The sequence below is a fragment of the Bos indicus genome, chromosome X (assembly GCF_029378745.1).
Source record: "Bos indicus isolate NIAB-ARS_2022 breed Sahiwal x Tharparkar chromosome X, NIAB-ARS_B.indTharparkar_mat_pri_1.0, whole genome shotgun sequence".
Taxonomy (NCBI): domain Eukaryota; kingdom Metazoa; phylum Chordata; class Mammalia; order Artiodactyla; family Bovidae; genus Bos; species Bos indicus.
In genome coordinates this window covers 72,694,197-72,707,540 of record NC_091789.1, presented here as the reverse complement: position 1 = coordinate 72,707,540, position 13,344 = coordinate 72,694,197, and the positions used below count along the sequence as shown (strand labels likewise).

General features: G+C 36.7%; 1 protein-coding gene across 2 annotated transcripts in view; it reads right to left on the bottom strand.

Moving 5' to 3' along the window:
* Positions 1-13,344, bottom strand: part of POF1B (POF1B actin binding protein) — a 100,287-nt gene that overhangs the window by 85,913 nt on the left and 1,030 nt on the right. The gene's annotated exons all lie outside the window — the stretch shown is intronic.

Here is a 13,344-nt window from a genome sequence, read left to right as displayed (position 1 = left end):
TAATATCATTATATTTAAACTATCAGTGACATCATTCAAGATGTTCCTATTCTTATTTTTTCTGCACTTCATAAAATATTCTCGGAGAAATATTAATATGTTGCACTATGATTATATATTTTTCTTTCCCTTATACTTCTTCTGATTTTTGCTCTATGTATCTGTGTTTTTTGTTGTTAAGGTGTCTAATGGTTTATGATGTCTATCTTCTTTGTGAATTGTACCTTTTATCATTAAAAATATTAATCTTTGTTTCATTTAAAATAAATAAATTTTTAAAAATAAAAGACAAGAAAAAAGAGGAGAAAATTTTAAAAAGAAAATTAAATTTTGAATGAGAAAGAAAATATTTAAAAGAATCAGAAATGTAATAAAGTATTCAATACTCTTCAGAGAAGGCGATGGCACACCACTCCAGTACTCTTGCCTGGAAAATCCCATGGACGGCGGGGCCTGGTGGGCTACAGTCCATGGGATCACTAGGAGTTGGACATGAGTGAGTGACTTCACTTTATTTTTTCACTTTCATGCATTGGAGAAGGAAATGGCAACCCACTCCAGTGTTCTTTCCTGGAGAATCCCAGGGACGGGGGAGCCTGGTGGGCTGCTGCCTATGGGGTCGCACAGAGTCGGGACACGACTGAAGCGACTTAGCAGCAGTAGCAGTATTCAATACTCTTAGGTAGCACTCTAAGACAGCAAATTGTTAAAATAAGCTATTGGCATCTGAAAGAAAGCAAATTGTTAAAATAAGCTATTGGCATCTGAAAGAAAGATCAGTCTGCTTTGGGGGTATTATTTCTCTATGTCCTTGGATAATTGTTCTCTAAATGAGAGCTGGGAAACTCTAGTCATCTTAGGGAGAATTCACTAGTCACAAAACATGTATTTTATTTCTGTATGTTAAAATAGCTATTAATTTAGAGTTAAAAAATCACATGAAATGCAAATAGTGCCAATTTCTTACTTACCTCAATGAAATAGCTTCTGAATAGTTCAATGCAGTGGAGATAAAAGGGAAAGCAGAAGCTGGAGAGGTGTTATTTTCCTTTAGGTTAGAAGGGAAACTTTAAAATCTTAAAACATACTCTGTATTCCCCTTCATGGAACACTGTTTTGTCTTGGCAAAGGGGCTTGAGTAACTCAATGAAGCTATGAGGCATGACATGCAGGACCATCCAAGATGGATAGGTCCTAGTCAGGAGTTCTGAAAAAAATGTGGTTCACTGGAAGAGGGAATGGTAAACAACTCCAGTATTCTTGCCATGAGAACACCATGAACAGTATGAAAAGGCAAAAAGATAGGACACCAGAAGATGAGTCCTAAGGTCAGAAGGTGTTCAATATGCTACTGGAGAAGAGTGGAGGGAAATAACAGCTCCAGAAAGAATGAAGCATCTGAGCCAAAGTGCAAACAATGATCAGTTGTGGATGAATGTTAGGTCCATGAATCAAGGTAAATTGGAAGTGGTCAAATAGGAGATGGCAAGAGTGAACATCAGCATCTTAGAAGTGAGTAAACTAAAATGGATGGTGGTGGTGGTTTAGTTGCTAAGTCATGTCTGACTCTTGTGAACTCCCTGGACTGTAGCCTCCTAGGCTCCTCTGTCCATGGGATTCTCCAGGCAATACTGGAGTGGGTTGCCATTTCCTTTTCCAGGGGATTTTCCTGACCCAGGAGTCGAACCCAGGTCTCCTACACTGCAGGCAGATTCTTTACCAACTAAGCTATGAGGGAAGCCCAAAATGGATGGGAATGGGCACATTTAATTCAGATGACCATTATATCTACTACTGTGAACAAAAATCCATTAGAAGAAATGGAGTAGCCCTCAGAGTCAACAAGAATCTGAAATGTAGTACTTGGATGCAATCTCAAAAGTGACAGAATGAGATTGGTTTGTTTCCAAGGCAAACCATTCAACATCACAGTAATCCAAGTCTATGCTCCAACTATCAATGCCAAAGAAGCTGAAGTTACCTGGTTCTATGAAGACCCAAAACATCTTCTAGAACTAATATTAAAAAAAAGATGCCCTTTTCATCATGTGTGTGAAGTTGCTCAGTCGTGTCCAACTCTTTGCGACCCCATGGACTGTAGCCCGCCAGGATCCTCTGTCCATGGTATTCTCCAGGCAAGAATACTGGAGTGGGTTGCCATTTCCTTCTCCAGGGGATCTTCCCAACCCAGTGATCTAACCCGGGTCTCCTGCATTGCAGGCAGACACTTTATCCTCTGAGCCACCAGGGTCATAACAAACACCCTCTTCCAACAACCCAAGAGATGACTCTACATATGGACATCACCAGATGGTCAATATTGAAATCGGATTGATTATATTTTTTGCAGCTGAGGATGGAGAAGCTCTACACAGGCAGCAAAAACAAGACCTGAAGCCGACTGTGGTGCAGATCATAATCTTCTTATGGTAAAACTCAGGCTTAAACTGAGAAAGTATGGAAAGCCACTAGGCAATTCAGGTATGACCTAAATAAGATTCCTTATGATTATAGAGTGGAGGTGACAAATAAGGGGTTAGATCTGGTAGACAGAGTGCCTGAAGAACTATGGACAGAGGTTCCTAACATTGTACAGGAGTCACTGACCAAAACCATCCCCAAGAAAAAGAAATGCAAGAAGTCAAAATGATTGTCTGAAGAGGCTTTACAAATAGCTGAGGAAAGAAGAAAAGTGAAAGGCAAGGGAGAAAGGGAAAAATATACTCAACTGAATGCAGGGTTCCATAGTATAGCAAGAAGAGATAAGAAGGCCTTCTTAAATGAACAATGCAAAGAAATAGAAGCAAACAATAGAATGGGAAAGACTAGATATGTCCTTAAGAAAACGGGAGATATCAAAAAAATATATCGTGTAAAAATGGACACAATAAAGGACTGAAACAGTAAAGACCTAATAGAAGCAGAAGAGATTAAGAAGAGGTGGCAAGAATACACAGAACTATATTAAAAAGTTCTTAATGACCCAGGTAACCACAATGGTGTGATCACTCACCTAGGGCCAGACATCCTGGAGTGTGAAGTCAAGTGGGCCTTAGCTTCCTAAGCATTACTACAAGCAACGCTAGTGGACATGGTGGAATCCCAGCTGAGCTATTTAAAATCCTAAAAGATGCTGCTGCAAATTAGGAAAACTCAGCAGTGATCACAGGACTGGAAAATGTTAGTTTTCATTTCAATCCCAAAGAAAGGCAGTGCCAAAGAATGTTCAAACTACTGCACAATTGTACTCATTTCACATGCTAGCATAATAGTGCTCAAAATCCTTCAAGCTAGCCTTCAACAGTACATGAACCAATAATTTCCACATGAACAAGCTGGGTCTCCAAGAGGCGAGGAACCAGAGATCAAATTGGCAAAATCTGTTCGATCACAGAGAAAGTAAAGGTATTCCAGACAAACATCTACTTCTGTTTCATCAACTACGTGGAAGCCTTTGAATGTAGCAATCACAACAAACTGTGGAAAATTCTTAAAGAGATGGGAACATCAGACCATCTTACCTGTCTCCTGAGAAATCTGTATGGGGGGCGTGAAGCAACAGTTAAAACTGGACATGGAGCAACGGACTGGTTCCAGATTGGGAAAGGCGTACGACAAGGCTGTATATTGTCACCCTGCTTCTTTAACTTATATGCAGACTACATCATTGGTAAAGACCCTGATGCTGGGAAAGATTGAAGGCAGGAGGAGAAGGGGATGACAGAGGATGAGATGGTTGGATTTCATCACCAACTTGATGGACATGAATTTGAGCAAGCTCCGGGAGTTGGTGATAGACAGGGAAGCCTGGTGTGCTGCAGTCCATGGGGTCACAAAGAGTTGGACACAACTGAATGACTGAACTGACTAACTGACTGACAGACATCATTCAAAATGCTGGGGTGGATGAACCACAAGCTGGAATTTAGATTGCCCAGAGAAATATCAACAACTTTAGATATGCAGGTGATACCACTCTAATGGCAGAAAGTGAAGAGGAACTAGAGAGCTTCTTGATGAGGGTGAAGGAGGAGAGAGAAAATGCCAGCTTAAAACTCAACATTCAAGAAACTAAGATCATGGCATCCGGTCCCATTACTTCTTGCAAATAGAAAATGAAAAAGTGGAAGCACTTACATGTTTTATTTTCTTGGGCTCCAAAATCACTGTAGACGGTGACTGCAGCCATGAAATTTAAAAAGCCTTATTCCTTGGAAGGAAAGCTATGATAAACCAAGACAGTCTATTAGAAAACAGAGATATCACCTTGCCAACAAAGGTCCATGTAGTGAAAGCTGTGGTTTTTCCAGTAGTCATGCATGGATATGAGAGTTGGACCATAAAGAAGGTTGAGCACTGAAGCACTGATGCTTTTGAACTGTGGTGCTAAAGAAGATTCTTGAGTCTCTTGGACTGCAAGATGATGAAACCAGTCAATCTAAAGGAAGTCAACCCAGAATATTTATTGGAAGGGCTGATGTTGAAGCTGAAACCCAATACTTTGGCCACCTGATGAGAAGAACTGACTCATTCAAAAAGACTCTGATGCTGGGAAAGATTGAAGGTAAAAGGAGAAGGGGGTGGCAGAGGATGAGATGGTTGGATGGCATCACCAACTCAATGGACATGAGTTTGAGCAAATTCTGGGACATAGTTAAGAGCAGTGGAGCCTGGCATGCTGCATGCAGCTTGCCATGAGGTGGCAAGTCATTCACGACCTAAAAGCTGAACAACAACATAAGGGAAACCTTAAAAAGTTAAAACATACTCTAAATTCCAGGATTATTTCAGGGCAACACCTTGAAAGTCAGAACAAAATCTACTTTGTCCTTTAATACATTTTTGATACTTTCCCCTCTGATAACAAAACATTAGAATGGAAAAAATACAGTAATGGTAACTGTGAAATGATCTGCTGAAACTAAAAAATATTAACTTGTTTTAACTAAAAATTCTTTAATATCTAGCTAAGGTTAATTAAGGGAGATAGCTGATAAAGAGCTGATATTTCAACTCAGGACATTCATTAACTAGCTTTTCTAACTTGGACAAGTTATTTTGAGCTGTTTACACTTCAATATTTTTATTTGTACAACAAATAATACCCAATGTATGTTGTTCTATTTATTTTTTGGAGTTCTAGTAAGTAATGTATATAAAATTTTTGAAAAATAAAACATAGCATCTATTAATATGAGGCATTATTTTTAATAGATTGGTAACATATGTAACTAAGATATTTGTTCAATACTTGTTATGTAGTGGTAATGAAAGAGACAGAAAAGACAGAATACACTTTCTACCCTCACCAAAGTTACAATCAGTTAGGGGTAAAAACTCGGAGAAGGCAATGGCAACCCACTCCAATACTCTTGCCTGGAGAATCCCATGGACGGAGGAGCCTGGTAGGCTGCAGTCCATGGGGTCGCAGGGAGTCAGACACAACTGAGTGACTTCACTTCCGCTTTTCACTTTCATGCATTGGAGAAGGCAATGGCAACCTACTCCAGTACTCTTGCCTGGAGAATCCCAGGGACAGCGGAGCCTGGTGGGCTGCCGTCCATGGAGTTGCACAGAGTCGGACACGACTGAAGCGACTTAGTAGCAGCAGCAGGGGTAAAAACTATTATTGTAAATAACAATAAAGTATAGTATCATAAAAGCTACAAGGAACTTACTCTGGGAGTTTCCAGCGCTAAGAGGTAACTTTAGCCTGGGACAACTAAAGATTTCATCACAAGGTTACACTTCAGGAAAATTTCTTGAAAAATTACTATAATTTCAACATATCTAGATTGGTGAGAATAGAGAATAGGGACATTTCAAATATAAGAGTATCATGCACAAAGACATAGTTGTGGAAAATGAGGGGCTATATTTAAAGAACAACAGTTTACATTTTGGCTGAAACATAGAACACTAAAAGAGGAGTTCCCGGAAACAAGGTCCCTTGAGAGCCAAATAATTGGAGGGCTTTGAAAGTCAGACTAAGAAATTCATAGACACTGAGTATCACTGAAGTTTTATTGAGCAGTAGAGTGATATGAGGTGTTTATAGATAATTTAAGTAAGTAAAATATTCTTAGGTGCAATAGAGTTTGTGAAGATTTTAAAATAATTTTATTCAGAGATATATACATCCAAGCTGAAGTCTATGCTAAGGAGAAATGGGTAAATACTATGCTTGAAGATAAAAATATTTCCTTGGAGAGTTCTAAATGTATTTTCATATGTGGATGAGTACTGAACAGTAGAAGTAGCTTTTATGAAACAATCTCAGGGCACATAACTGATATGCTAAACCAATTACAAGGTCATTGAGTAAGATTCAGTAAATAAAAACATTTCCCTTAAATATACAGGAGAGGTAGAAAGAATATTCCTATAAGCAGTGTAATTAACAGCTCTAAGTTAATTTGGTTAAAGGAAGAATCACAACAATATTCCAGGGAAATTACATGACAAATCAGAATGACAAACCCTTCAACAATATTTGGCATATTAAATAATGATAAATATTTGTCCAAAGGGAAAAAAAAAGTTTTAACCAAATATAAACAAGTCAAATCCAGATGCTTAATAAGATCCAAGAACTAAAATAGAAAACTGATTGACTTATTAAATAACTTTCTTATATTTCTGTGTTGTTCATGTTTTTAAAGAGGCAATTTGTGCCATGCTGTGGAGCAATGAGGCTGGTGCACCACAACTACTGAGCCCACACTCTAGATGCCACACACCGCAACTAGAGAAAGCCTGAACACAGCACTGAAGACCCAGCACAGCCAAAAAATGAATAAATAAATAATTTTTTTTAATTTTTCTCTCAAAAAGTAAGGTTCTGGGGAAATTATATAAAAGATAGATAGTCAGCCCTCCGTATCCATGGCTTCTGCATCTGCAAATTCAACCAACAGAGGACTGAAAATATTAGGAAAATAAAAATCTGGAAAGCTTCAAAAAGCAAAACTTGAATTTGATGTGTTCTGACTACTATTTATACAGCATTTATATTGTATTTACAGATCTAAAGACGATTTAAAATACATGGAATGCTATGCATAGGTTATATGTAAATATTAGGCCATTTTATATAAGATATTTGAGCATCTGTGGATTTTGGTATCTGGAGTGGGGATCCAGGTACCAATCCCATTTGGATAACAAAGGGTGACTGTATGTACATATATAAATAAAAATACTTCATTTCACTTTTTAAAGAAGATTCATGAATTTAATTCTTCTACTGAAATAGTCTTTCTAAACATATACTTTGAAAGTTCATGGCTTCATATTCTGTTTCATTCCTATGTGTCCATTAAAGCTGATCAGGTACATTGGCAGCAGTTTGATGGCACACCTGCACCACCATGAATTTCTTTGAATGTGATGACTTTAGATATATTTCTATATTTAAATGAGCAGCTTGAATGTATGTATGTATGTATGTATATATACATATGCATATATATATATATATATATATATATATATATATCTGCAGTGTCCAGTAGAACTCTCTGCAGTGGTGGAAATACCTTATATCTTTGCTGTACAGATAGTAGTCATTAGCCACCTGTGGCTGTTGAGCACTTAAACGTGGCTATTGTGACTGAGGAACTGAATAATTAGTTTTAATTTTAATTAACTTAAATGTGAAAAGAAAAGAAAGAAAGTGAATTCACTGTCTTGTCCGACTCTTTGTGACCCCCATGGACTGTAGCCTACGAGGCTCCTCAGTCCATGGACATTTTCCAGGCAAGAGTACTGGTTGCCATTTCCTTCTCCATGGTATTTCCTGACCCATGGATCAAACCAGGGTTTCGAGCATTGAAGGCATACGCTTTACCATCTGAGCCACCAGCAAAGCTCATATTCATGATAGACTATTCATATATTATTTAATTTATTATCATATTTTATCTGTGCAGCTAGTGGTTTCTGTTGGCTATATTTTTATAAATCAATAATATGAATGGAAAGAATTATAAAGTGATAACTCTGTGCTGGACACCTTCACATGTTATCTCATTTGATACTCATTACAACTCTGCTTGCTTCCCTGGTGGCTCAGATGGTAAAGCGCCTGTCTGCAATGCAGGAGACCTGGGTTTGATCCCTGAGTTGGGAAGATCCCTGGGTTGGGAGGCTACTTATTTGTAGCTCTCCCTGAGACATTACACATAGATTCACTTGTACAGCCATTTTCTCCACACAATGTTCTCTGTGACTGATCTTTAGGCTCCACAAAATATAAACATCTTTAGTCAATACCTATTGGTTTTCATTTTCCTATTGATAGGTCCTATCAAATAGTTCAAGACTTTGGTGCAATGCATAAAGGAGAGACAGCAAGACTGTTGGGATGAGAATTAAATAATAAAAATTACATACATAGTACAGGACTTTGTTTGCTAAATATTTGGAAACTTGTTGAACACAACTCTTTCATGTTGCCTAATTTGAATTTTAAAACTTTACTTATAATTAATAAGTAATACACTGTTCCAAGAAAAAAAACCATGGGAGCCTTATAGGTGCTTCTGTCAGTTTTTTTTTTTAATTTAATTTTTTTAATATAAATTTATTTATTTTAATTGGAGGTTAATTACTTTACAATATTGTATTGGTTTTGCCATACATCAACATGAATCTGCCACAGGTATACACATGTTCCCCATCCTGAACCCCCACTCCTTCCTCCCTCCCCGTACCATCCCTCTGGGTCGTCTCAGTGCACCAGCCCCAAGCATCCAGTATCATGCATCGAACCTGGACTGGCGATTCGTTTCATATATGACTATGAGAATCACTGACTGTAATAATGGTGACTGAACAGTTTCAAAAGAAGTAGTATCTTTAAAAACCACCTGACATTTATGCTGACAGAATTTCCCAAGGCAAACTGTCATTTGAATAAATTGTCTGAATAGTATGGGAGATGCTTTACCTAGAACCTTTTAAAGCCAGCAACATGGTTAAACACCTGTCTTAGGTTATTGTTGAGATGCTGTTCTGAACTTTGTACAGAAAGAAACAGATTAAGTTGTAATGATCTCTGTTTAGATGAAACAAACACTTCCTCAATTTAGGATAAAATTTGTGATTCTGTTCCCATGTAAAGAAAGCTATAGAATGCAAGGGTAATGGAATTCCTTCCCCTCACAGCTTCCCTCCAAGGAAACTCTGACACTCAAGAGACCCATTCTTGGATTCTTTCTCTTTTACTGAAGGAAATACTAGGAGAGAAAATAAAGTATCCAGTCACTTTGCAGTGCATGTTTTTTTGTTTTTAAGAATTAGAAATGTATATGTTCCATTGGAAGTCAAAAAGGGATGGCTATTAAGATGGCTTCTGTTGTGAAGAAAATGTTGGCTCAAATATACATGTTTAGAAAGGTTTTCACTTTGAAATAGGCTTTAAGAGCATGGCAAATCTTGCAGTTATTTTACCAAGAATTGTCAAGAAAAAAAAATTTGAATCACAACAGTTAAAAGTCACCTCCCTCCCCATTTCCCCCACCACCTTCACACACACACACACACACACACACACACACACACACAATTATAGCTTGTTAGTGCTATTGACTGAAAACAGGCCCAGCAATTTGTCAGACTTCCCTTATACAAAAGACAGTTGGCAAGGGCATTTTCACCTAGCAATTAGTTGTACTCAATTTCTATCAGATCAGATCAGATCAGTCGCTCAGTCGTGTCTGACTCTTTGCGACCCCATGAATCGCAGCACGCCAGGCCTCCCTGTCCATCACCAACTCCCGGAGTTCACTGAGACTCACGTCCATCGAGTCAGTGATGCCATCCAGCCATCTCACCTCTGTCGTCCCCTTCTCCTTTTGCCCCCAATCCCTCCCAGCATCAGAGTCTTTGCCAATGAGTCAACTCTTCGCATGAGGTGGCCAAAGTATTGCACTCAATTTCTATAGCTTCATTTAATTATAAGCACAAAAGGAATGACCAAAGCTGAAAACTCAGGGCTCTTTATCCTATGACCTCATTCCTTTTTCAGGCAACCTACTTCCCTGAACAATCATTCACTTTAGTGACCACGCCTTTGAACAACAATTTATCAAAACAACACACCCATCCCCACAGAAGAGGAACATTTTCTGATAGTGTATAGAAATCCTGGCATAGTAAAGGAGCTATCCACAATCTTTGTTACCAAAGAAAAAGAAAAAAAAAATCATGTAAACAAAGAAAAGCCCAAGCTGAATAATTCTGAGAGCAGAGATCATTCATAAACTCATATTCTTCCCCAAGTTGCTTTCTGGAGTTAAATTTTGTTGCAAGCTTAAAATTTAAATGAATGGTCATCCATATAAGACAATTTCTAAGAGGTCTTTTCTTGCATCAAAACATTTTATTCAGTAAAATATTGATGGCTAAAGCACAAAATAATATTTTAAAATGAAATATAGACATACAGAACACCTACAGACTAGATCATGTATGCATGCATGGATTCTAAGTTGCTTCTGTCTTGTTCGACTCTTTGTGACCCTATGGATTGTAGCCGGCCAGGCTTCTTTGTCCATGAGATTCTCCAGGCAAGAGTACCGGAGTGGGTTGCCATGCCCTCCTCCAGGGGATCTTCCCAACTCAGGGATCAAACCCACATCTGTTATGTCTCTTGCATTGGCAGCAGGTTCTTTACCACTAGCACCACCTAGGAAGCCCCCAGATCATGTTTTTCTGTCCTCAATAATGACTCTCCCTAAATAAGCAAATGGGTATTTAGATAATCATGGTGCTTCCTACATAACAGGCACTTAATAAATATGTGCTCAATGAATGATGGGTATTAAAACTATTTTATTTTGATCAATTTCTCTGTCATAACAGAACTGTTCTGTATGCATGGAAAATATCTTGAACATCATAAAAAGCTAAAATTAATGAAAGAGAAATATTTATGTCCAACGTGTATTAACATCAATGCTGTTCATTTGAGGCAGTATTTCATTTTGAATTAATGATGGGTGTTTAACATTCAAGCCTTTTAAAAGGTTGAGACAAAAAGTTTTTGTTCTCTTTAGTTTCATGTATTTTCTAGAACTCCATTTATTTATAAGACTACATTCAGTTCTAAAATTCACCTATGACCTTGATTATATCTGCTTCTGATTCTTCCAGTTCATATGAATAAACTTAGTAATTTTAATTCTATCATCAATTTAGATAATTTCACCTGCAACTGGTTTCTATGTTCAATTTTTTCTGAGAAACATTCTATCAGTCAGACAAAATAATACTGAGAGAATCATAAAATATATCTGATCAATTGTAGATAAGAAACAAACATTATATTTGGAGAAATTTAAAATATGTTTATGTCTATAAACACTATTTTAGTTCATAAGAAAGCAATAAAGGAAAAACGTGTGCTAAAAAGCCAGAAATAGAAAATATTAAAGTCTTGCACAAAGCATTTGTTTAAATCTAAAATGTCTACTACACAAACTAAAAAAGAAAAGCAGCGCAATATCATTTCAGTTTCTCAAAGGGATCATATTTTACTACTGGCAACGATATATATTTTTAATCTTATGAATTCTTTTAATATCATCCAAACACAAAAATGCTAAAAACAATTAAAGTAAAAGTTTAATTGAATTCATGATAACCAACCCATTTTCCTAGCTGCCATGGTCACAAACTCAAGCATCAGAATAATTGCTATATACCAACTCAAAATGTCTTTGAAACATGGCATATTAAGGAGAGTATTTAAAAAAATAAAGCTAAATGAAAAAGGTATTAAGTAATGTGTACTTCTTTCTTGTGCTAGGCATGGTATATAATAAAGCTGCTACCACATCTTACCCATTTCATTAACATGAAGGTAATTTCAGGTCAATTTTAGATCTTACCTTATACAATGCCATCCTGTCACTAAACAGGAAGAAAGTAAATAAAATAATAGTTTCTTAGTCACATTCTTTGTGACAGGTATCTTAAAGCTTTCTTGCCAAATTATCTTTTAGAAGATTTATGAATGCCCTTTGATATGTAACTCAGCTTGAAATTTTACCTCCCTCTTCCTCACCCAGCCCTTTTCTTTCTTGTCAACTATAAATAACTTCAGACTTCACCCTCTATTCCAATCTCTTTTCTCAGTTTCTGTGGTGATACTTTCTGTCCTTAAGGCTCTTTGTAAATTCCTTTGGGGAACTACATTTCAGGATGGAGCTAGTTCTATGAGGATCACTTAGCAAATATCTGGTAGAAAGAAGGTGATTCTTGTAAAAAGCTCAACCAGCGTGGGCCAGGTTTATTTAAAAAGAAAGTTAAACTATGAAGTATACAATAAAGTGTGACCCTAAAAGCTGTTCTGTGGTCAATGTTTATAACTTGCCAAATTTCAGCTTTAATTTTTTTTCCTATTTATTTTTCTTTTACTAGGAAGTTGATAAGATGTTAATAATAACGTCAGGGTAATTTTAGCATACCCATGATAGTGGCAACTTGCTGTTTCCAACTTCTGCATTGTTTTGAGGCTACTCAGGAATATAGGTGACAGCTACTATGTTGTTCATTAACATCCTAATGCTTAATATTTGAATGCACATTTGCATTATTATTATCACAAAATAATAGTTTTGACTTTTTCTTCCCTTTGACTTCAATGCAGGTGGCATTTTTCTCAAATAGGTAATTATTGCCAGTAAATGCTTGGGTTTTTCTTCTTAATTTCCCCCTCAATTTAAGCTAGGAGTGAAGTAAAACAGTAAAATTGTGGCCCTTATAGTTGTTCATTTACCTATATCTTTAAAAACTTCTTTTTAAAAGAGCTTTATTATATCCCTTATACATGTTGTTTCACATACAACTTAAAATTGTTGTTTTGGGGAAAATAATCCATATTATTTCAAATCAGCATAAGGATATCATTCTGATGGTTACTTTTTGAGCTGTACTTTTTGATACAGTACTACTTATATCTTGAAGCATAATTTCAGTTTGGACAGAAGTTTCCAGAAAGCTTTAAGACATGAAACTTTAATGTAAAGACAGTCAAAGATGAAAACAGACATAGAGCTGTTATTTTTATATTGTCTTGCAATGTTCTTTCACATTCATTGGCAAGATTATTAGCACAGATATTAAACTAACCCCTTTTAAAACAAATTTATTTTATTTTAAAGGGTGTCTTAGACTTCCACTATTTTTAGCTTTCATATAACAACTGCTTATATCGTGCCTTCCTCAATTCTATATTCACTTTCAATATTCCTTCTACTAAGACATAAATTATCCACCTTGACTATACAAGAACCAGTGTGTCATTTTCAGAAGACTAAACACATATAACAATTCAAA